The 24213-nt window shown below is 39.9% G+C and overlaps 1 protein-coding gene across 4 annotated transcripts in view; it reads right to left on the bottom strand.

Moving 5' to 3' along the window:
- Nucleotides 1-24213, bottom strand: part of pde4d (phosphodiesterase 4D, cAMP-specific) — a 200669-nt gene that overhangs the window by 76942 nt on the left and 99514 nt on the right. The window lies entirely within an intron of this gene.

The raw sequence follows: 24213 nt of genomic DNA, 5'->3' as shown, positions 1-24213 counted from the left end.
CTTGGCTGCCATTTTTTATTACAAGTAATTACAGGGTATCTGCAGATATCTGCACTTCAAATGTAATATTTTTAAGACCATATTCAAGACATTTCCAAAAAATTTTAAGACATGCACGTCACTTCAGTCATGCTACACGATACATCAGCTAAAATGTATTGTGTTCATTCAGCTGCCACTGTTGGGCCCTTGAGCAAGGCCCTTAATCCTCTCTGCTCCAGGGGCGCCGTATCATGGCTGACCCTGCGCTCTGGCAGGCTGGGGTATGCGAAGAAAACAATTTCACTGTGCTCTACTGTATGTGTGACCAATAAAGACTCATTATCATTATCATTATATACATCCACTTCTGGGTTTCAGTAAACTATAGCAGGGTAAACTTCTATAGAGGTGTATGGGAGAGCAGAGCAAATATCCTTTTTGTATTACCATTTGTTCCAACAGTGAAAGAAAAAAACATCCAGTATTTCCTTTCCATGACTTCCCAAGAGAGGAAAAAAATATAGAGAGATGGATTACAGCAGTCAGAAGAGAAAAATATGTCGAAATGTACCATCACTCCCTCAGCAGCTGTATCAGAAACACCCTCACAGCCAGGGTATTGTTTTATGCTAGGGTAATATTTATAACAAGTAGTGTTATAAATATACAGAAATTTTTGTAAAGAAGAATATATATATATATATATATATATACACACACCTTTTCTATTTTGCAATATTACTATTGCACTGAATAGTACTTAATAATAACAATAATAAGACATTTTTATATGGGGTACATATAGGAATAACAATAGTAATATATTTTCCGACTTAATTCACTTTTATGCGTTAGACCTTGTGGCTTTTATTTTGGTGGAAAACCGCAGAAAGACCTCCGTTTAGTTGGCAAGAGTTTTTTAAAATTCACTTCTTATTATTACCAATCAGGTGAAATGCTGTAAACCTCTGCCCACAAACATGTTTGAGATTACGCTAACGTAAAACTAAAGTGAATCTGGTGTGTGTTGTGTCTTAATAGGTTATAAGCGACACAGAGCACAGACAGACACAGAGCACAGACACAGAGCACAGACAGAGATGAAGTTAGTGTGGAGTATGGAAATATAATACTGCCAAATGTCCTGACACCTAGATGAGCACTTTACAGTTGGTTTTATGACCAAGTCATTCCCTTCAAATGCTATTGAAGTTAGAAACATGCATACCAATATGTAACTTTAGAGACAGTCCTTTAATTTGCGCATATCTGCGGATATCGAACGCCCAACGCCAAGCCAACTTTATGCCAGTCCGCTGGTTCATCTTCTCTTGTGGCTTGTCGGCACAGTCCCACCACTAGGGGCTGGTCCAGAGTAACATGTTACAATAGTATCGGCAATCCATAGCTCTTCCTGGGAGACCTGGATAAGACTTGAATTTTAAGACCTGAATTTTTGCAGCCTGAATTTGTGAGGTTGAAAAATAATGTGTTGATATATTACCTGATGAATAATGAAGATGTCATTTTAACAACTGAATATTTTGGAACCATTTTTTTGGAAGGTGAACATGTGCGCATTGAATTTTGAATGCTGGACTTTTGTTTTCAATCAAAATATACAAACCCAATGAATTGCAGAGGAAAATAATTCAAGCACTGTTATTGCGGTGTTCTTTTGGGTTTTTTTTTTTTTTTCAATTTGTGTCAAATTGCTAGGCAGAAAAATTCAAGTATTTTTATTGCAATATGTTTTCATTCAATTTATGTAATTCAACATGCCATTTTGCCTTGAGGACATTTGGCACTATTATACTTCCATAGTCGAGCGGCAGTTACTGTGGACCGAGTTGCTCTAAAACACTGATGAGTCGCGCACACACTCCGAGTGTAACACGGTCATACGGTTTTACCATCTCAAACAGCAACCAGCCAAATTCAAATCTAACTCTTCTTTATGGTATCGGTTGCATTTTTAAGACCTTTGAAACGTGAATTTAAGACATTTTATGCTAATTAAGGCCTTATTTTTACATTAAGGAATTTAAGGGCTTTTTAAGGACCCGTGGACACCCTGAATTAGACATTCCATTTACAACATACTATCAGATGATCCCTGCAAGTCAGATATATAGTGATTTCGACAGATGAGCATTACCCATTCATCTGTCATGAACAGATTTGGCAAAAAGGATCATTTCGTTGGCGTATAACAGCAGAGCCTATTGCATTATCCAAATCCTCCCTCCACAGAATGGCGATTCCCCACAGCAGAACGCAGCAGATGGAGCTTTAAAATATCAATGATCCGCAACTGCAGGCGATTTCGGTCAGCCCTCAGCACACGCTGCTTTGCTCATTAATATACTAGAGCACGAGCCAAAGTAAGCATGGCCCGGGAAGCGGCTCATGCTGCAGCATGCCTGGATGTGCAAGCGGATATGTGCTGTTGAGCAGAAGATCGGCCTTCGGACGTTGTGGGAAAACTTGACCCTTTTTAGATACCAGAGTTAAAGACATTTTATGATATTATTTTCATTTCTATTAATAACAATAACAACAACAACAACAACAACAACAACAACAACTAGTTAGAGGAAAAAAATCCAGGACATCTTCATGACTTAGAAACCTGATGTGTTGCCCACAGAAGGTCTGAGAACAACTAAATTAGACTCAGAACAATAATAAAGTGAAAAAAGAAAAAAAAAAAAAATATATATATATATATATTATATATATATATATATTTAAATAAAGTGTTTAAATATTTTATGTAAACACAACACTAATAATGTTTCGTCAACTAGAATTCCAACGTGAAAGAAAATTCTCAAATAATAGTACAAGAAATTTGTTTTATATAGACTGACTCAGCTTGGTGATAAAATATAGATCATTTAATTGTGTGTGTGCGCCTTTCGATCTCAGCTGAGAAGTAAGGGTTTAATGGCATGACTTTGCACTATTACATCCATCCATCCATCCATCTTCTACCGCTTCAGGGTCGCGGGGAACCTGGAGCCAATCCTACGGAGCATCGGGCACGAGGCGGGGTACACCCTGGACAGGGTGCCAGTCCATCGCAGGGCACAATCACATACACACTCACACACCCATTCATACACTACGGACACTTTAGACACACCAATCAGCCTACCATGCATGTCTTTGGACTGGGGGAGGAAACCGGAGTGCCCAGAGGAAACCCTTGCAGCACGGGGAGAACATGCAAACTCCGCACACACAGGGCCACGGCGGGAATCGAACCCCGGACCCTGGAGGTGTGCTAACCACTAAGCCACCGTGCCCCTTGCACTATTCCAGAATCTTGGTAATGTTTCCGGGATTTTTTATTTTTTTTATAGTTCTTCATTTTAGTGTTTTTCATGTGTATATAAAGAACTGGTCTATAAATATCTATCGATCTATCTATACACACACACAAACACACATATACATATATACATACGTACATACACACACACACTTATAGATTTTCTTAATTCACCATGCAGTAAACAGCAGAATGTTAAAATAATGCTGTCATCGTCTAGTTGCCTTGTCTCTCATATTTCCATGCAGTTCAATTCCGCTGTATTTGTGTAGCACTTTGGAGCTCTCCCCCAATTTGTTCACCTGCCAATTTCCACCCACCAGCCAGCTCTCCCCTATTATCCAACAGCCGCCAACTGTGAAGAATGAAGTCTAACGTGATTCCTCTGAGACATGTGAAGCCATTTAATCGCATCTTTTCAAACTGCTGCTCATGCTGCATCACAGGCCAGTGTAACACACTTAGAGAAAAGTGCTATCTGCGCTCTTCTGCATACATGAGCTCACAGATGCCCCTGGTTGGCTAGTAGAGCAATGACTGACAGGGGAGAGTGAATATGCCATCCCTCCCACTCAGAGAATTCGCGATTTTCTGGCAATCGGCGAACACTATCTGTTTCTAACAGTGATTTTACAGAAATATCTAGTAGTATAAAACACCAAGAGGCATGCAGTTATAGGAAAATATTCAGAGTGTGTGATGTGGTCAAATACAAACTGTTCCCATCCTGGGGCCTTTTTTTACTTTTGTACGAATGATTACAGTTATTTGAATAACAAAAGAACATCATACTTTTTGTCCATTTATAGTTACATGTAATGCAATGGAATATGTGCGACAAGTTCATTCCTGTTATCATTTAAATTATAGAAGCTATAAACAGCCGTGCCCTCACCAGCTCCTCTTTATTTTTCTATCTCTTGTACTTAATAAGACAAACAAATTGCAACTGTTACAATCATGTACTTCACCGTCGAGGACAGGCATTAACTCTAGTCCGTCATGACATAACTGCAAGCCTCTGATATGGAGATAGGAATTCATAGGAATCAGCATGGAGGCTCACACATGTGAGTGGAGAAGTTCAGAATGAGCATCCCACTGGGCTTCTGTCTCACCCACCAGTCAGTCTCCCGGCTTCCTGAAATAGACTTTCTGCATTGCACCAGCGCTCTTTATCTGTCTCCAGTGTTTATTATGTTTTCCCTGATGCTGGCACTTCCTTCATTCGTTGGCTCAGGTTGCATTTCCTGTCCTTATCATAACGGTCTCACAGGTGCCATCATGATGAAACAGGACCAGTGAGCTGCAGAATTTTAGGTAGGGCCTGAGTTGGAAACAAATGCTGGCCATTTAGCACAATGGCTCTACAGAGCACTATAACTCCAGTTGGGTGTAATAGACTACATATCTGTTGTGGCATTCGCCTACTACTGTGCATCATATACGAGCTCCGAAAGAGACAGATGAAGCTAAAGAGTGTTTATTTGTGGAGGAACGGCGGAAGATAAACGTGTGAACAAGCAGCTGCCGGAGCTTCTCATCTTCAGGAGCTTTGTAGTGATTGTAGGGCCATATGTTTTACAATAATATCTATTTTAATTCATTTGTTTTTATGGTAACATCAGGACAAAATTAAGTTATTTAGGTACTTAAATAGTCCTAGAGTCGTGGCTAACCTACATTTTGTACAAAAAGAGAAAGTAAATGATGTTAATTAGTATCACACAAGAGGAGTATTAAATACCAAGATGTTTAAACTTATCTATACTTATCTAAGCATTATTAATGGTTATTCATATAAGACTAGGGCTCTTAATGTATATGCATCATTACTTCCTGATGTACTAAGGATTAGTACATGTATTAATTCATCGTTATGAAGAGCATTAGATAAGTATTAATATATCGAGTATCTGTAGACCTTATAGTGAAGTGTTACTCGAGTGTTGCATGGGTGTGTTTGGACACACGAGGTCATGTGATCATTTGCTGATAAAGCTGTGCGGATGCTCAATGTTCCTACAAAGTCCTACTCGATGTTGACAAACTGAAGGGTATGCTTCTGCCACCAACAAGCCTAGTCCTTCTCATTACTAATTTGTATGCCAGAAGTACCCTTAAAACAATGCTTCAAACCAAAAAGAAGCTATTGAAGAAAAACTATTTCAGACATCTGACCTTGCTGTGACCTTGACCCTGTTTGGATCAATTTAAAAGTCTAATCAGTTCAGTTGCTGGTTACAGTGATGACTCCATATAAATCCTACAAACATTCACTGTTCTTGAGATATCGCGTTAACGTATTTTTTGAGTTTCCAGATTCTCGAGTTGTGTTCTCCACGTGTGTTTGTGATGACGTAAGATGAACGCAAATGCACCGGGGTTCAATACAATCAAGCGATCATTGCGGGGGGCGCCGGGAACAAGCGCACTCGGATTCGGACAGCGGCAAACCGTGTGAAAGCCACCTTAATAAAAAGGTATTCGCACCTCACTCGGTGTTCCAGGGACAGATTATGGATCCCCTGCGGCACTGTATGGGAAAAAGTGCTTCCTGAAGCAGAAAGAATGAACAATGATGCAGAATATTTCATGAGAACTGAGCAATGACTTTCATGAGTACTGAATCCAATTATCCCGTCTATCAAGAGGTAAATAAAGTCAGCCCAATAATGAATGTCCGCTAACATCAACGCTCGGGGGGGTTGTTCCTGCAACGTTTTCCACATCACAAAAGGTTCAATCCAGAATATTAAATAAGTTGGATACCAGTAAATGACTAATTAGGGCACACTTTAAATTCATTCTAAAGTGCTCAGAACAGGTTCTCCATTTCTGGCTGTGTGCCTCGTTATCGGATCACTTTTATAGAATAAGCACTTCACCATTAAACTGTCTGTCAAAATCATTTAAGATTCGATACATTTTCTGTTTCCATTTGTCTAGTGCTCAGGTTCAACACGATTACAAAACGACTAAACATGGACAGAAAAGCGTCAGTGCAGGGCAAAGATCATTTTAAAATTAGACCGCAAATTTTTTTTAAAAAAACTTTAACCGTTCGCTATATGTACTTAAAATGCATCTGCGAAAATAAGTCCTGAAGATGAACACGTATGTTCCTCATGGAACACTGCAGGCTGTAATGATTAACCGATGTCGTCAAGGTAGGGGTGTAACGATATATTGCGATGCAAATATGTTACGAAACGTAGTGTAGAGTTATGGCGATTTAAAAATAAATAAATAAATAAATAAATAAAAAAGGACATCTGTTTTATCCTATAGCTTGTTTGCGGTCACGTGATTCTGATGATGCGCAAAATTCAGATGGACGACAGGAAGTGAAAAACAGAATGGACGAGATGGAGGAAAGTCCGTACTGTATTAGTTTAGATGCTATTACAAGAGAAAGGTACAGTATCTCACAAAAGTTTGTACACCCCTCACATTTTTGTAAATATTTGATGATATCTTTTCATGTGACGACACTGAAGAAATGACACTTTGCTACAATGTAAAGTAGTGAGTGTACAGCTTGTATAACAGTGTAAATTTGCTGTCCCCTCAAAATAACTCAACACACAGCCATTAATGTCTAAACCGCTGGCAACAAAAGTAAGTACACCCCTAAGTGAAAATGTCCAAATTGGGCCCAAAGTGTCAATATTTTGTGTGACCACCATTATTTTCCAGCACTGTCTTAACCCTCTTGGGCATGGAGTTCACCAGAGCTTCACAGGTTGCCACTGGAGTCCTCTTCCACTCCTCGATGACCACATCACGGATCTGGTGGATGTTGGAGACCTTGTGCTTTTCCACCTTCCGTTTGAGGATGCCCCACAGATGCTCAATAGGGTTTAGAACATCACCTTCACCCTCAGCTTCTTTATCAAGGCAGTGGTCGTCTTGGAGGTGTTTTTGGGGTCGTTGTCATGCTGGAATACTGCCCTGTGGCCCAGTCTCAGAAGGGAGGGGATCATGCTCTGCTTCAGTATGTCACAGTACATGTTGGCATTCATGGTTCCTTCAATGAACTGTAGCTCCCCAGTGCCGGCAGCACTCATGCAGCCCAAAAATCACAACATATGTTGGACATGATCCTTATGTTGTGAAGAGGAGCGATTTTTATACTGAACTGAAATACTCGCCTGCCTTTGAGGCGGTAGATATAAGCAACTACCTTGTCCTCCAGATAGCGCTCTACTCCAGAAAACAAATGAAAGCATACAAAAGTATGGAGGGATACAACTTTTTTTGTTAGTGGTTGGGCCAACGACCTCAGTACCAAGATGCTCCACAATGATTATCGTTTAGTTTTCACCTGGATGAGTGGCATTTCTTTTTTGTCCTGTGGATCAACACTGCTGCGCCTCTCGATGTTAGCGTTACGGCTGTTCACTGTACATTATTAGGTTAACCACTCTAAAAGGTCTGCCGAAACACCACTAAAGGCACGGATCAGCGCGAAACAATTACTTTAAATTCACAAAGTACGGAAACAGCTAACGTTAACATAAACATAGAGTATGTAAGTTGTACTAACTTACCTTTGACAAAGTAGTCACTCGGCTCCCCCCGGCCGCAGACGCAGGTTTTCAAGCCACTTTTTCCTGCGTTTTTCAGTCAATTTCTCGTATTTCCCACCCATATGAACAACAACTTTTAGTACATGATAAAAGTTCCTTGTGGTTTCTCGGTTTGATCGATTCGAGCAACTATAAATGACGCAAAACATTTTGAGTTTGTGATAGTACTTCCTATGTAGAAAATCACTTCCTGTCCTCCATCTGCATTTCGCGCCACAGCAATTCTAATTTCATGTTAAAATTCAGTTTTATGGTTTATAGACACACCTAGTCAGTTGTTCATTTACATACAAAAGGTTAAATAATCTTGAAATACTGTAAATTCTTTAAATTGTGTGTACGACAAAAACTTATTGAAAATTGTTAATGTTTTGGAAAGAAATCTGTTATTTGAATTTCAGCTTCATTTTTAAAATTTTGTTGGAAATATCGTGATACGTATCGTATCGTGAACCCAGTATCGTAATACCTATCGAATCGTTACACCCCTAGATGGAGGTAATTCACATCATTAGATTTCTCAAGACATTACTCAATTACAGCTGTTTTTTGTTTTGTTTCTGTTAGCAAATCCTAAACATCATTTGTATGCTAAGAAACAGCAAACAGAACAATGTAGAGCAATAAATCCTTAGCAGAATGACCAAGGGTGACCAAAACACACTGCCACACCTCAACCGTCGGTGCTCTGAGAAACCCTGCCGTGACATGCTCATGAGAAAGCGCAATTAGTGACACAAAGTAATCAACCCTTCTCCTCTACTTGATGGATTAACTGTTGGTTAGAGCGCTGGGGTCTGTAGCTACTGGCTAGAGCAAGAAGTCGTCAGAGAAGCTTAAGTGCCACTTAAATTCGGAGGCTTTGAAGTGCGGGAAATGATTTACAACACAGCCTGACGCAACCTGTATTAATGATTACAACGTTATTACAATGTAAATGGAAATATACGAATGATATTTATGACGTAATGCTTGTAATATTGAAGATTTGTAACCTTATCTCAAATGAACTCAGAATCTGAGAAAGCAAAGGACAAATCGATTCCTCCTTGGCTTTTACTTTAGATCATGAATCTTAAGTGTTGTCTTCTTGCCAGGGCCAGAGGTAATCATGCTTAGCTTTTCAGCTCTAGTACTGAGCACTCGGTGTCCTGTACTGTGTTATCAAATGCAACAATACTACAATTCTCAGTATGGTTGCTAGGGAAACATCAATACAGATACTGATATTAGGTCTTGGTCGGATACCAAAATCCAATACAGTGTGCCACGATGTTCTGTAAGCCTAGTGTACGTTGTTGTGCTATGTTCATACTAATGAACACATTTCACAATGGCAATCAAAGCAAAGCAGAATGCAAACGACTCTAAATACCACAGGGAGGAACTATAGCATCTGCAAGAGCAGCCGACCTGAGCAGTATCAGCAAGCATGGTCATTAAAAATTCGCACAAGTGTGGCGCAGTACAGTGGGCGTGTAGAGAGACTGGCACATGTGAGAGAGAGCACTTGAGTTCTACGCACTGAAACACGTACACTCACCAGGGTCTACCCGCGAGCGAAGGCACGATTTATGGAATCTTGCACTCATTTTAATGATCACGCTCACTGACGCTACTCTGCGCTCAGGTCAGTCGTCCTCACGCTTTTGTTTTCGACACAATATCAACAGCGTTATTTTATACAATCATATGTTTCCTTTTCAATATCTGCGGATTGTAGTCTCTAAAAGAGGTCGACCGCTTGATCGAGTTTGCAGATTGATCGGCACCGATAACCGATCGCTGAAGCGGTTTTTCCCGGTTGCGTCCGTTGCAGGAGCGGCCGAGAAGAGCCCGCTGTTATTGTACAGTACGAGTGGTATTGTACTCTCAGTGAAATGATCACTGACAAATTTTGTCGTGTTATTTAAAGTGTTTTAACTTTTTGGTGCTGTTTGGATGTACGTCTTTTATTTACCTTAATATTTATTAATAGTTAATATATATTAATGTTTAGATATTTACCATGTAAAAAAGTACGGCGCATTTTCACGGTACAGTCAGTATTGTTCATATTTGTAATAAAATTCATCAGCATTTTAACTCCATATCAGTTTTAAAAAATAACGGTTGATTAATCGGTTATCGGCCGGTACCGCCAAACTTAGTTACCGGTATCGGTCGACCTCTAGTCTCACTACCGGTGAGATCACTGGTATATCGGTATTCTAATCCCAGTTCAATATCAAGAATATCAAACTAATAACAACCCAACTGAACAAAGACATTTTTGTTAATGCTTTGTGAATTGAGAAAATCTCAATTTAAATGCGGCTTTTTTGCGGCCAGTTTGTTGCTTGCAAACGGTGCTAAAATCAGGGCTCTGTGATACGCACGTACATCGAGAATGAACCGTCACTTTTCACCTCGTCGCTAGTGTGAGGACAGTGGTGCAAATGGAAACTTGGCCACTAATAACTTACTACATACACACAACCAAAACATGAAAACAAACAAACAAAAAAGGGAAAACATGAGGAAAACACTAGTAGATAAATATTCAAGAAAGTCATATATAATCCACCCACAAGCCACCTCACGAATGGACCTACACGAATGAAAACAGAAAAACAATACGTACTGTATTATCAACCATGCCATTATTTTCTTTGGAATTATTATGTCAAAGCAATAATTAAACACACACTCAGATCACACACACACACAACCAATTATTTATTTTTACATATGTCAGTCCATCAGTCCTTATTCTTATCTATTTATTAAACCGAGCACTATTCTTCCCGTAGTGAAGGAAACGAAGCAGAGATTTGGTTGAGGCAGTAAAAATAGCAGTGTTGTGTAATGCCGAAGAACAGAGGAGAAGGTTTGGAGGTTTGGATGCAGGTAGAGAGCGGGGTTGCTATAACATCAGTGAAGCACTGCCTGCTGGATCTGAGGTAAGAGAGAGAACAGGGCAAAAGCCACCCGCTTGCTTTTCCTCCTCCACACAGCTCTTATGTGCGCTCTCGCTTGCTCGATTTTCCCCTCTCACGCTCGCTCTCTCTCTCGCTCTACTGTAGTCAACAGAGTCAAGGTATTTTTGCGTGTTATTTGCAGAAGAGAACAACATGGAATCTTCTCTCAGAATCTGCAGCCTCACCTTGCCAGAAACGCCAGTGAAACAGTCCTCCGCTGGCAGACGATCAGAGTTCTATTCTGATAACTGCTCCACGCTCGGATGTTATGATAAAATTACACTAGTGACTAATTATAAGGCAATGATTGGACTAATGAACAACAAGAGGAAAATAAATGTGTAGATGTGGCACACAAAATGATTTAAACTAATATTTATATAATTACCGTATCGTATAATTGCTGCCTCCGTGTTCTCTGTGCTCGTGATTTAGGTTATTTCTGTGCACTTTAGGCCAAGGTTTGATGATCTAATTCTATTGCTGTATTTCTGACCAATAAAAGAACCAAGTATTATGAGAACATTTTAAGCAATCATGTTTTTTTGTTGTTGTTTATGTATAGTTTGGACAACAGAAAAGCTTTTGCAATATCATCCAGAGATCACAAGTTTGAATTTGGAATATGACAGCCATCCATGGCTGAGAACAAAATTGGCCATGGTCTCACTAGCCAAAAGTGAGCATCTATGAGCTCGTGTATCGGGAAGAGGGCGGATAACGCTTTCCTCCGAGAGTGTCACAATGCCCTGTGAAGCAGCAAGAGCAGCAGATCAAAAACACGTGGTTGGCTGGTTTCATGTTTCTCAATGGAAGAACATGTTAGCCTTCACCCTCTCCAGGTGGTAACTGTCGTATAATAGGGGAGAACTGGCTGGTGGGTGAGAATTGGCCAAGAACAAATTAGAGAGGTAATGGAGAAACCCACCCCCCTACAAAAAAAAAAGTTTAGTGTCAAACCAATCGGGACAAACTCACTAACAGGTGTGAAAGCATCCCTAAGAGTGCTGTCATACTAAGCTTGGTGAAGACCAATAAAATTTTGTCTTTATTTTGGGAGACACCAACACTGTACCAGTGCTTGGGTAAGCACCAAACCAAAGCGCTTTATCCTGGTGAATCTGGAACCAATCCCAGGAACACTGGGTGCAAGACAAGAATACACACTGGAGATGATACCAGGACATTTCATATCCAGCGTGTATTGCACACACACACACACACACACACACACACACACACACACACATCCAGGACTTTGTACACAGACATCCAGAACCTCATTCACACCTTGGGGCAATTTAGAGTAAGACATGTTTCAGGAGGTGGGAGGAAACCATCCTTTGTTGCTGGTGAGAACACCGTTTTATGATGTTCTGCAGCAACATGACATTGCGAAAGGGATCAGGGATCAAGGAGATCCACGTGTTAAAATGTATCTTTTCTGCTTTGGAAAAGACTGTCTTATGCAATTCAGAGCCGCGTATTTGTAAGAATATGACTAGAGAGAAATAATAAATGCATAGTCACATCCACATTGTTCTCACATTTCTGACACCTGCTCCAAAACCCAGGAGAGAGCTCATGGGGGAGCAGGTTCCTCTGAGTGCTCTGTGCTGTTCTGATAAGTACCGGATTTAATGAATCTGATACTACAAGCACATAATGAGGATGAGAGGTGGCCATTTTCCTTTTACTCCCTACCTCTCACTTAGTAGCCATTAATCACATCCTCTCCCTTAATCTGAAAGGACACATTCTTTTCTCCACTTCTTTTTTTTTTTTTTTTTTTAATCTGTGGCCTTCGCACAGGGCATATCAGCAGAACCATGGGCAGCAAAAAAATTGATTAAAAACCACAGTATGAACTCTAACAGAGAACTACGACCCAGTGGAGCTAAAAGAGACTTGATTAAATAGCATTTGTGAAATAAAGACATATGAGGTGATGATCATGGACCATCAAGAATGAGAATTGAGGCTTATTTAACTCGTGTACTAACTATACATGTACAAATCAACGTTTCAGGCCTTTTTCAGTGCTGCAATGCAGCAAAGCTTTTTTCTTTTCTTTTTTCTTTAAATAACTTGCTAACACATTAGTGTTTGAACATTGCTACTTAAACATAAACTTAGAAAACATAATCCGATCAAAATTTACTACTGATTTGTTCAAAGCAAGCCAGTGCAAAAAAATAAAATAAATAAACAACAAAAAAAAACCCATTGTATTTCATTGTAAGAATTTAATTCTTCAGGGCCAGCAGCATCCAACACAATACAACTTAAAATTTTTATTCAGTAATATATGAGATTATTCTCTGACAAACCACGGCGGTACAAATAATACCCAAAATCATCATCAGAGTGGGTTTATGTACAGTAAATCGCTTTTTTGATTACAAGATAGTAGTAAAACAAAGTGTACCTGATTGAGACCCTGCCTACTTTAGTTGTGCTCCAATAGAGCAATTTGTGGGTTCTTAAATTAAATACAATACACATGATAAACGAGATCACATGATTTTCTGAACCCTCATCAAGCCTCCATTCAACAGTACGTGAATAAAGAGACGTGAAACCATCTCTCTTAATTTTGGGCCATTTACACAGTTGAATGTGAACCAAAATCATTCATATCGCACATATTTAACAGTTCAAGTTCTAATAATGAGCTTGGGAGAAGTAGGGGAGGCAGTGGTGGTTCAGTGCGTACGAATCTGAGCTAATGATTGGAAAAATCTGAGTTTGAAAATAATTGTGCTTGAATCCCAGAATTGCCTGAAAGCTACTGTTTGTGTTCGAACTCGTATATAAACTTATGAATGGTTAGTGAGAGGTAGGGTTTGTACCAGGAGGTTTATTACAGCTTCATGATTACAAACTCCTGTTAAAAGTCTTATAGATTTTGCTCAATATCGGTTTTACCTTGTACTTCCCCCCAAATAGGCTAAATAAGGACAAAAACCAAAGGCACAGCAGGCTAGCCTGATACTGAACTCCCACAGGGCTTTCAGAAGGTAACGCTGAAGCAGTAAATAAGAATCCCTTCATCCGCATGGAGGAGACAAAAATGTCAAAAGGGAATTTGAAGCACCTGCTGAACATCGATCTGTCACCCGGGTGTGTATTGATCTACTGTCCCTCAGTGGGCAGTATGCACATAAAGTGAATGAATCATCCTCTCGGGGGGATTTTTAATGAGTGTATAATAATAATTCGAGACAACAGTCTGACACAAAGCAAGGTTATGGAAGCACCCATGTAGAACTTGAACAAAAGCTTTAGATGACGTTATTATAGTGTTATTTTAATTAAAGACTTGCATATTAAATACCGAGAAAGCAAGCCTTCAAAAGAATATCAAAAGCCTTCTTCACAAACCTTATCCTCCACAATAGATGATCTCTTTTGCTGTCTTTTGTTGTTTTATTTATAGGTTTCTAACTCTAATTCTGATTCACATTTGAAATGTATTTGACTAGCAGCAAAACCGTCTTGACTTGACTCTGAACTTTGGCTTATAGTCGCTGACTTTAAATAAACTATACAAATAAGGGTGATCTGACTTGACCTGTGTCTGCAGTAACATTTTATTTATTTGACATACAAAATTGAAATATTACGCTTTACAACACGAGCACGTTGTCATGTCACCGGAAATTGAGATATCAGTGTCCCAGTGAGTAGTGAGCCAGGGTCCTTACCAGTGCCCGAACTCATGTACATGATATACTGATTCACAACCTAGGGAGCTAGGGAGCTGATCGAGACATACCCAAGGTAAAATGGACAGCAAGGCAAGAAAAAAACCCATTACACTACTCTCAAAAGATCCAATAGTCAAGCAGCAAGAGACCAATATGAAAATAACCTTAAACCTATCTATAAAGTTAAACAATCTTGTAGTATCTAATCCCATTTATGATAACGTTGTGCTAGATTTGATTAAATACAGTTTATTTTATCGATGATAATAAAAATAATAATAATAAAAAGGGCGGCTGTGGCGGTAGAGCGTTTTATCTATGTCCGTAGGGTTGGCGGTTCGATTCCTGGCCCACATGGCGAAGTGTCCTTGGGCAGGACACTGAATCCCAAGTTAGCGCCTTGCATGGCGGCTCTGCTACCACTGGTGTGTGAGTGTGTGTGTGAATGGGTGAATGAGAACAGTGCAAAGCGCTTTGGAACCACTAAGGTTAAAAAAAAGTGTTATATAAGTGCAGACCATTCCCCAATAATAATAGACTTGTAATTATTGTATAATATACTGTACATTATATTATGTTTGGTGGCCTGGAAAAATCCTTCACATCCTGCACACGCTGACATTTTGTACGATATATAGATCAGAAACTACAGGCTTTCCTGAATTGAAATATGTTCTCTTTTGCATGCATTTTATCCCCAAGTAATTTCGAACAGTTTATAATCGGGGTACCTGCAAGCGTGAAAAGACACGACATTGCATTTAAAAGATTTCGGTCTGACTGCAGCACAGGAACATGGACATTTCGACATTTTGCTGCAAACTCCGCGCGCACGGGAGAGGCGGGAATCAAACCCCCGACCCTGGACGTGCAAGGTTAACCACTAAGCCACTATACCCCCGGTACATAGTTTTACAAAATAGAAAAATGTGTGTTGACCTTGAACAACGTAAGCATCAAAAGAATGAAAAGAAAGTGTTCCTCAGTTTCTTCGTTTGAAGCATTTTTTTTTTTTTCATTTGAATTAAAAGAAGTAATTTATAAACATCGAAGCAGCAGATATTTGGTAATAAAAAGAATGAACCCAAAAAGAAACAGTAATGAAAAAGTCCTTAGAAAAGTGATTTGATAATCACGTATCATTTAACGGAGTTGTGTTTGCTACCTATGTGTCATTTGGTGTGTGTAAATTGTTGCTTAAGATAATTATGTTACTAGTTCCCATCACTGCAATCCTCATTCTCTCGTTTCACCGATCTGGATCCAGATTGTAAGCTCATATAACCTTGACACACTTCTGGATGTGATGTTGTTGGAAAATAAACTTCATGGTGATAACAGTAACGCCTCTTCACATGGCTGCCTCACACCGTCCCGCTGATTATTTTCCTAGAACAATGCTCCCCATCGTGTATTACTCCTTGCTTCACAGTATAGGTTTTACACAGGGTTGGAAGGGTTACTTTAAAAATGTATTCCGTTACAGTTACAAATTACTAAATAATAATGAAAAAATGTCATCAGTAATGTAATCCAAGTATCACAATATGAAAGTAATGTAATCTGATTATTTTTGGATTAATTCAAGGTCACATATGTAAAATAAAGTCATGAGAAAAATTGCGTGATATGATCTCAAAAAAAAAAAAAAATTGTTTAGAGCATATTTTAGAGCTTAAACATGTTCAATATTTAGATTTGTTTTAATAAAATAAATACACTTGTTGCTTGTGTGAGTCACAACTGGGAAGAGAGAGCCAGAACTATAATCATGCAGCTGTCTATATTGTGTTATGTCAAAAGCAGGGCTCCAAACAAACAAACAAACAAAAATCTATTAAGGAACCATTGGCTCCTATAAGAAAATTATTATTGTTTTTTAAATTTTTTTAATTTTTATAAGTGTCACATAAGAATGAACTTGCGTTTCAAATTTTACAGTCTGGCCTCTTTTTACAGCGTCTGCATTATCATCCAAGTTCATTTAAAGTGGGAACTGAACGCCTTTTCCGACGTGAGAACTATATACCGTCACAAAGAATAGTTCTTTCCACGGAATCTGAGCCATAATCATGTCAGTATCACTTGGCCATTGAGTGTAGTTTGGCCTCCTCCTCTGTTCTACAGAAAGCCAGCGTTTGTCACATGGTTCAGGATTAAACCGGTCGAGTGATGGGTCCTCTGTGCTGATCCTGATCAAGTCTTCCAAGGTTGAATTGCGCACTTTTGATTTGAGCTGAAAAGCCACGTTCACACTGAACAGCCAAAATTGGTAGGACAAGCGATATCACATCTAGACGCATTCTGCTCAAAGCTCCTCCTGCGGTGTTGTCTTGCACACGTCCAGTCAATGTTTCTTCATTAGTAATACCCGAGAGGTAAATTTGGTGAAAGGTAGCTCTTCACATGCAATCACAGAGGCGGTGTTGAATTTTATTTTTAGCTCCTTGCATTCGGTCTCGTCATGTAGCCTAGTTCACATGCACGAGACACTGCTTGTGCTTACGGTGTTTTTTGTGGAGCGCTCTGCGATTACACAGTCACCAGCTTTTTTATGCTTTTGAATAATCGCCCTGTTTTCCCACAGTCTCTTTCTTGAAATGGTTCGTTCCGGTAATGAAATCCATTTTCCCCACTATTCCTCTGCCCGCTTTGGAACAAATCATATCTGAGCCATGCAAACTCTTGAATCCAAGAAGTCTTAAAATGACTTTCTGCACTTTTACTTGGGTGTTTATTGATTGACATGGAAAGATGATCCTCTGTGTCTCTGTCGTTTTGTCTCTTTCTCCTGCTGGCACAACTGGAGCCTGCTTTTTTTTTTTTTATTAGCAGGTGTGGCGTCAGCGATGAGGATTGTTTGAAAAAAAGTCTGATATTTTTCATTTCGACATGTCTTTCTGATGTGGAAAGCTGATCCTCGCTTTCCCCCGTGTGTATTTTGGCGCTCTGGATGAATTTGAACTCAGTGAAACTGCTTTTTTCCCACCCACTGAAACTTTCATGCGTAGCGTCTCATTTTATTACGTCAACACGACAAATTATGTGACAGGCCCTCATAGAATACGCCATTAAAAAGACATTACCTGCAAATTTTAAAATCATAACGTGTAAATTTATATTGCCACCAATGGCGATCTCAGCAAAAATACCATTCGCAAATGAATATTTTTGGTCGCAAATGCGACTGTTTTGGGTGCAGTCTGGAGCCCTGCAGAAGTTTTATGAAAAAAATTTTCATGAAAAAAAACTGGAATGATGATGGTATTCCCATTTTTTAATAAAATCTACCTGTAATTGGATTACTTTGTTTTTTTCTTTACCTGTAACGGATTACCGTTACCGTTTTTTTGTATCCTGATTACGTAACGCTGTAACATGTATTCCGCTAGCCAGGATTTAAAACAACACCAGCTGTTATCTTTCTCTACCCCATCAATTAAACATTATTTTATCTGAATTCAAGTAAAAAGCTAATAGTAAGCAATTAACGTGATACATGGCATCATAAATATTACAACCTTTGAAGCCTACATACAGTTGCAATCAAAATTATTCAACCCCCATTGCAAATCAGGTTTATTGTCAAAATGTACAGACTTTCAGCTGTTTGAATTGAACAAATCAAACAAAAACCATTGAAATAGTTCAACACAACCAATGCTTCAAGTGGTTTCCCCAAATTCAACTGAAAATGCAACTTATGATGATTTCTCCAGTTTCAAAATGATTCAACCCCATGAACAGAATCTCTCACAACAGCACAAATATGTAAAGCAGGTGTTGTCTCAAGCACACCTGATGCAACAAATCAAGGGTTTCATTAGTTGCACCAGATGTGCTTGAGCTGGAACACATGAAATACCTGAACTGGCTAGGGACAGGAAATACATGAAATACCTGGACGGGGCAGAAAAAGGAAGTCATCAACGGCTGCAACCAGATTTCTGAGAAGGCAGGTTATGAAAAATCTTCAAGTGACTGCAAAAGACCTGCAGCGAGACTTGCTGGCAACAGGCACTGAGGTTTCAGTGAGCACGGTAAAAGCAAAAAGCACAAAAGCACAAGAAAAGTCATCTCAAATTCATATAAATAAGCCACAGAAGTTTTGGGATTCTGTTCTGTAGAGTGATGAAACAAAACTGGAACTTTTTGGCACGATGGATCGGCGGTATGTCTGGAAAAAGAAGAATTATGAAAGAACCCTCTGTCCACAGGCAAGCATGGTGGTGGCTCAGTGGTGCTCCGGGGCTGCTTTGCATCATTTGGCACTGGAAACCTGCAGCGTGTGGAAGGCATGATGGATTCATTGAAGTATCAGGAAATCCTAGGAGAAAACGTCATGCCGACTGTGAGGAAGCTGAAGCTTGAGCGTCATTGGACCTTCCAATAGAACAATGATCCCAAGCATACCTCAAATTCCACACAGGCTTAGTTGCAGAAGAATTCCTGGAAGATTCTTCAGGGCCATCACAGTCACCTGACTTGAACCCCATAGAAAATCTCTGGTGGGATTTGAAGGCGGCGGTAAACCCAAGAATATTACTGAACTGGAGGCCATTGCTCATGAGGAATGGGCTAAGATTCCTCAGGAACGCTGCTAGTAGCCGGTGTCTGGCTATGCAGCAGGTCGTAACAGCAAAAGGGTGCTCTACTACGTACTAAAGATGCTTGCCATGAAGGGGTTGAATAATTTTGAAACCGGAGAAGTTGCATTTTCAGTTGAATTTGGGGAAACCACTTGAAGTAATCGTCGTGTTGAACTATTTCAACTTTCATTGCAAACAGCTGAAAGTCTGTAAATTTTAACAAGAAATATATTTGCAATGGGGGTTGAATAATTTTGATTGCAACGGTAATTCATCATATCTACACACTGGGATGTAAAAATAGACCTCTTTCTTGATGGTAATAATTCATTGAGGACTGTTTACACTCTGTGGCAGATCTTTCGACAGAGAGTGAAGGCTTCTGGGCTGCTGGATGTGAAGAGCAAAATATTCAAATGAGTGACATTTTGTGGGGAAAACAGTCGCTGGGGGGAAAGGGAAATGTCAAGATCTGGTATTTATGTTTGCTGGGCAAATTGTCCATGAGGGTACAGCCCATTCTCCACATTCATATGATCTCCAGCACAAAGAAGCTCAGGCTTTAATTAAAGGAACATTGTTAAATGTAGCATCATTAGACTTTTCCAATACACTTTCAGGAAAAAGGGTACTAAAATGTACTCTTGGGTGGTAAACCTTTTGTATCTTTACCTAAAAAAAAAGTATATGTAGCATACTTTGAAAGTACTATTTGTTCTGAGAGCGTATAATAAACATAAATGCTGCGTTGAAAATCTCTAAGTAATATTATTAAGTTCAGCATCAGGCTTTGTGTCTGTGCAGAAAACCACCCACAGCTGCATTAACAGTGCTTAGGATTATTCCAGGGGCAAAATAAAGTGTTTGTTTTTTTTCAAATGCAAGTGACTGCATGCTTTTTGTAAAGCTTATGCATAATACAGTCCTGTATTCCAACATTATGAACAGCCGTTCACAACATTTCTCACTTTCTTTCTGCCTTTCCCCCCACCTCACCACAGATCATCTCTCTTTCTCTCTGTCTGTCTACCTCTTTCTGTCTCACTCCCCTGAGGAGTTCTCACTTGCAGGCCAGATGCTCATCATAATGACAAACACCCTCCATATATGAGCAAACGGCACACCTGGGATCCTAGTCTGTCTCTCTCTGACGTTAAACACCGTAATGTAACGTCCTTACCAACCCCACCAGAGCCAATTAAGCACCAGAGGAACCTGAAACACGCACACACACACACACACTGACACAGTTAAATGCGCTTATTCAAGGTCTTTTCATTTATATACATTTACACAATTTCCTGCAAAGCTTTGATAAAACAATGACAGATGGTTCCATGGTCACTGTTCATGTGTCAGAAGGTATCGGTCAGCTCGTCATTACAATTTGTTCCTTGCTAATTATTATTTTTTTTTTTTTCAAGGATTTAGCTGATTATTATTCTATGCATTCTTGCTGTGCCAGTTTCTCAGTGGAGTCCTGAGGCACTTCTCCGGCATGTGTATTATCAACATCACCTTTATAGCAGAATCAGATAGAGATATGAATTAGATTTCATCATTTGAATCCTATTTCTGTGTGTGTGTGTGTGTGTGTGTGTGTGTGCATAGTTCTTTATTGCTTCCTTACAGACTCTATCTGTCCCATTCAATTTACCTACAAAGACATTAATACATGCAGTTATTGCACTGTCTCTGCAGTTGGGAAATGTATTATTTGAGCCTTCAAATAAAATAATCCTTCAAGATGAAATAATAAATTAATAAATAAATAAACCCCTCTCTGCTTCCAGAATGCAGCCACCAAAGGTGGTTAAAAATAGCTCTGGCATATTTCATCGCCCATTTCTGTGCATCCTAACTTTATTATGATTCAATCTGCAATTAAACGGAGAGTCCGGGGATTATGAAATCTGTTACAGCTCACCATGGAAACAAGAGTGGATCAAGTGTGAAGAAGGCGACTGCTCCAGCCTCAGTGATGGCTGCTGTTCCCATTACAGCGGTAGACTGTTGGGGGTTGGGGTTTGGGAGTGTGTGTGTGTGTGTGTGTGTGTGTGTGTGTGTGTGTGTGTGTGTGTGTGTGTGTCTGTGTAAGATATGCGGGTGCTATCTGTAACCCCTTGGACTGGAGCGGAAGGATGGAGGGGGGGATTAATCCAGGTAATGTCCATTCTCTACCTGGTGATTGGCAGCCCAGTACAAACACAAGGAGCTAAATGAAGTTCTATAAATAGAGCTGGGGTGAAGAGGAGATCTTGTTGTTCTTGTGTGTCAATATTTCTAGGCATGTGTGCTGCTGGAGGATTTTCAGACTTCCCCTAAAGTGCTTCAGTTGATTTTCTGAGCAACACAGAAACCTGCTAGAGGATAAATGTGAGCCATAAGTCAATATAACTTTAAAAATTGCTTTCCTGAGAAATCGGGAATGATTGACAAGTAGCAGATTGGTTTTGATTTCCCATTTTTTTCCAGATTCAACTGTAGTTTATTGTATAGCTCTTTTAACACAGATGAAAATGTAGTTCCCTAATGAGCAAGCCAGATGTGACAGTGGCGAGGACAAATCTTGTTGTGGTGACGCACGGTCACGGGGAGCCTGAAGCCTATCCCAGGGGACTCTGGGAACAAGGCAGGGGACACCCTGGATGGATCGGACACCCATTCACACACTACAGACAATTCAGAGATGGCAAATCAGCCTACAGTGCATGTCTCTGGACTGAGGGAGGAATCTGGAGTACCCGGAGAAAACCCCTGAAGCACGGAGAGAACATGCAAACTCTTCACACACAGGGCGTAGATGGGAGTCGAACCCCCAACCCTGGAGGTGCAGGGCAAATGTGCTGATGTAATAATATCTTCAGGTATCATGAAATGGTATTTTTGTCACAGCACTTGTGTCTCTTGTAGTTTTTCTTTCGGGGTTGTGTGGCAGCTCCTAAAATGCATGTAGGAACTACATTTGTGACCCAGGACAGGGTCAAGGAATCTCTCTAGCCAGTTGTTTGGATTTGTCGCTTGACTATGCCATACTTAATTTGCATAGGATTGAGAAAATCTCACCTTCAATTTAAATCCCACCTCCGCACTGGTGCTTTGTCACTCGTTTCAGTTAATAAAATAATGGCTTTGTGTTGTTCACGTACTCCCAAAATGAATGGTCGCCTGTTGCTTTGTCACTCAGTGACATGTAGGTTATAATCAAGACATTTCAGCGCAGACGCTTGTTAAACAGGAACATGACAATAACAGTCTGAAAGTTATTTATTAGAATCTGTGCAAAGTTGTGTCCTTTTAGTTGCATTCAAATGATGCCTCAATATCTCTCTCTCTCACACACACACACACGCTCTCTCTCACTCTCACACACACACTCTCTCTCTCTCTCTCTCACGAACACACACGCACACACACACACACACACACAATTATACCAGTCACTCAGGTGTGTAAGGTAACAGGCAGGCTAATATTAATGTGCTTCTCTTTTGGCTCTCAATTGGCCCGTCGGCAACAAGGGGCTAAGAAAAGTAGTCTCTGCCATCTTTATCATAGGACCCAGGCTTGAGTTTGTGCAAGGAACCAAACATCACCTGACACTTATTGCCTTTATTGAGTCTGGCGCCAAAAAAGGCGACTCTCTCAGGGACAATGAACACCTTGGTCAATATTTCTAGCACAATAAACTTCACACCACTAGCCTATGGTGGAGACAAACACGGCACTGCTTGAACACGGAAACTGGTTGAATTCTTTGAGTCCGAGTTTTTGCCCAGCTCTGATAATGACGACTGATGATCTGATCTAAGAATAGTGGGCAAAATTTTTGTGCAAATTGCTCATTTGGTAGCTTATGCACCAGTTTAAGTCTTTATGCACAGTTAACATTTTCGTGGACAGAAATAGTGTAAATTCACTTTGGTTCAAAATGGCACCAATAGATATGTAGCGGTATGAAAATTTCCTAACACGATTATCGTGACCAAAACTATAATGCTTACCGGTATTATGACGGTATTGTTAAAATGTGCTGAAAATGTTCAAAAAGTACTGTACACACCCTGAAATCGTTTAAACAGGTTTTATATTTGACTATAAAGTGATGGACGGTTGTCACTAGGCTTCTTGTGATCATTTAGTTTGGTTATAGAACACGGCAGAAGGCAGTGACGGCGCTCGCGAGAATTTCCAACCTTCCAAGAGGACCAAATCCAAAGTGTGGTCATATTTTGGATTTTATAAAAATGCTGAGGCAATCTTAATAGAAGATGGTAACCCTGTCTGCAGAGCTCACCAGAAGAAAGTGGCTGTGAAAGGGGACTTTGGCTTAAGGATGCTTATGGATGCCTGTGCAGCTGTTTGAATTTCACTTTCGCATTAGCGGCAATTCAGAGGCGAAAATTGCTTGAATGGTGGGTTCATGATCATTCTTAACGAAAAACACAACAACACGCTCAGAAAACAATGTTGCATGCTGCTCCTGCGTCAGACTCGTGCTGGGTGTGTGGATAGCATTTATCGTGAGTTTTTACAAAATCGTGAGTTTTAACGATAATTAAAGGTGACACGGTAATACTAATCGTCTGGGAATTTTATCATGGTTTATCGTGAAACCGGTAACCATTTCATCCCTAGGCACTATCATTATCTCCTCTCAAGACGAGCAGTCTTTCCATGGCTTCAATCAAAGGCATAAAAGTCTTGTCTCGTTTCCTACAACTCATTTCCTTCCTTCCTTCCTTCTTTCATCTTACACTTTCTGCAGAGGTAGGAGGAAACCAGAGAACCCAGAGGAAACCCACAGAGAGACTTGGAGAACATGCAAAACTACCTAGGAACCCTGGAGCTGTGAGGTCTGATGTTACCTGCTGCACCAACCCAATAAGTTTTCTGCACCACTTAAATAGACATGCAATCTATAATGGAAATATAATTAAACGTCCACAAAGGCACACATGGCTTTTAAAGTGTATGAGAGATGATATGTTGACTGGATATAAAAATATCAGGTCATTCTCAAATAATTTCAATTGCATCATA

The sequence above is a fragment of the Ictalurus punctatus genome, chromosome 5 (assembly GCF_001660625.3).
Source record: "Ictalurus punctatus breed USDA103 chromosome 5, Coco_2.0, whole genome shotgun sequence".
Classification (NCBI taxonomy): Eukaryota; Metazoa; Chordata; class Actinopteri; order Siluriformes; family Ictaluridae; genus Ictalurus; species Ictalurus punctatus.
Note: the sequence above shows the minus strand (reverse complement) of the source record. Positions and strands in the feature narration are given on the sequence as shown.